Raw genomic sequence first — 2,500 nt, forward strand, 5'->3', positions numbered from 1 at the left:
ACACGTGTGCCCCTTATGCTAACTTGAATTTAGAAACCGTCCTCAACAAAATCCCACGTTCGGGCGCAAAACTGCACGTTTGAGGCCACATTTTCAATGATGCTGGAAACTTACATTCAAAGCTGGGAAAATGTGCTCATCTACAGGCATCCCCACTTAGGGACGTCGTAGCACCTTGACTCGGGTGGCGTTGGAAAGGTCTGGTCCAGGGGAACACGGGCGTGTCAAGGTTGCCACGCGCACGCGCATCCCCGCTAAACAGGAGCCCAAACAAAATTTTAAACGGAGCTACCGAATTGGAAACCATCAATCCTGGGAAAATAACAACTCACACGTGTGCCCCTTATGCTAACTTGAATTTAGAAACCGTCCTCAACAAAATCCCACGTTCGGGCGCAAAACTGCACGTTTGAGGCCACATTTTCAATGATGCTGGAAACTTACATTCAAAGCTGGGAAAATGTGCTCATCTACAGGCATCCCCACTTAGGGACGTCGTAGCACCTTGACTCGGGTGGCGTTGGAAAGGTCTGGTCCAGGGGAACACGGGCGTGTCAAGGTTGCCACGCGCACGCGCATCCCCGCTAAACAGGAGCCCAAACAAAACTTTAAACGGAGCTACCGAATTGGAAACCATCAATCCTGGGAAAATAACAACTCACACGTGTGCCCCTTATGCTAACTTGAATTTAGAAACCGTCCTCAACAAAATCCCACGTTCGGGCGCAAAACTGCACGTTTGAGGCCACATTTTCAATGATGCTGGAAACTTACATTCAAAGCTGGGAAAATGTGCTCATCTACAGGCATCCCCACTTAGGGACGTCGTAGCACCTTGACTCGGGTGGCGTTGGAAAGGTCTGGTCCAGGGGAACACGGGCGTGTCAAGGTTGCCACGCGCACGCGCATCCCCGCTAAACAGGAGCCCAAACAAAACTTTAAACGGGGCTACGGAAAAGGGGAGAGCTTTTTCGGGGACAAACACCACTCACGTCGGTGCCCCCTGTTCCAACTTGAATTTAGAAACCGTCCTCAACAAAATCCCACGTTCGGGTGAATAACTGTGAATTTTAAGGCACATGCCTCTCTGGGCTGGGAGAGTGCATTCAAATAGGAGAAATTGGCTTCATTTAGAGGCATCCCCACTTGGGGACGTCGTAGCACCTTAACTCAGGTGGCGTTAGAAAGGTCTGGTCCAGGGGAACACGGGCGTGTCATGTTTGCCACGCGCACGCGCATCCCCGTTGAACAGGAGCCAAAACAAAACTTTAAACGGAGCTACGGAAAAGGGGAGAGCTTTTTCGGGGACAACCACCACTCACCTCGGTGCCCCCCATCCCAACTTGAACTTAGAAACCGTCCCCAGCGAAATCCCACGTTCGGGCGAATAACTGTGAATTTTAAGCCCCTTTTCCTCTCAAGCTGGAAACGTGCAAAGTTGGGAAAATGTGCTCATCTACAGGCATCCCCACTTGGGGACGTCGTAGCACCTTGACTCAGGCGGCGTTGGAAAGGTCTGGACCAGGGGAACACGGGCGTGTCATGTTTGCCACGCGCACGCGCATCCCCGCTGAACAGGAGCCAAAACAAAACTTTAAACGGAGCTACGGAAAAGGGGAGAGCTTTTTCGGGGACAACCACCACTCACCTCGGTGCCCCCCATCCCAACTTGAATATAGAAACAGTCCCCAGCCAAATCCCACGTTCGGGGGCAAAACTGCTCGTTTGAGGCCACATTTTCAATGATACTGGAAACTTACATTCAAAGTTGGGAAAAGGTGTTCATTTACAGGCATCTCCACTTAGGGACGTCGTAGCACCTTAACTCAGGCGGCGTTAGAAAGGTCTGGTCCAGGGGAACACGGGCGTGTCAAGGTTGCCACGCGCACGCGCATCCCCGCTGAACAGGAGCCAAAACAAAACTTTAAACGGAGCTACGGAAAAGGGGAGAGCTTTTTCGGGGACAACCACCACTCACCTCGGTGCCCCCCATCCCAACTTGAATATAGAAACCGTCCCCAGCCAAATCCCACGTTCGGGGGCAAAACTGCTCGTTTGAGGCCACATTTTCAATGATACTGGAAACTTACATTCAAAGTTGGGAAAATGTGCTCATCTACAGGCATCCCCACTTGGGGACGTCGTAGCACCTTGACTCAGGCGGCGTTGGAAAGGTCTGGACCAGGGGAACACGGGGGTGTCAAGTTTGCCACGCGCACGCGCTTCCCCGCTGAACAGGAGCCCAAACAAAACTTTAAACGGGGCTACGGAAAAGGGGAGAGCTTTTTCGGGGACAAACACCACTCACGTCGGTGCCCCCTGTTCCAACTTGAATTTAGAAACCGTCCTCAACAAAATCCCACGTTCGGGTGAATAACTGTGAATTTTAAGGCACATGCCTCTCTGGGCTGGGAGAGTGCATTCAAATAGGAGAAATTGGCTTCATTTAGAGGCATCCCCACTTGGGGACGTCGTAGCACCTTAACTCAGGTGGCGTTAG

The sequence above is a fragment of the Osmerus mordax genome, chromosome 7, assembly GCF_038355195.1.
Source record: "Osmerus mordax isolate fOsmMor3 chromosome 7, fOsmMor3.pri, whole genome shotgun sequence".
NCBI lineage: Eukaryota > Metazoa > Chordata > Actinopteri > Osmeriformes > Osmeridae > Osmerus > Osmerus mordax.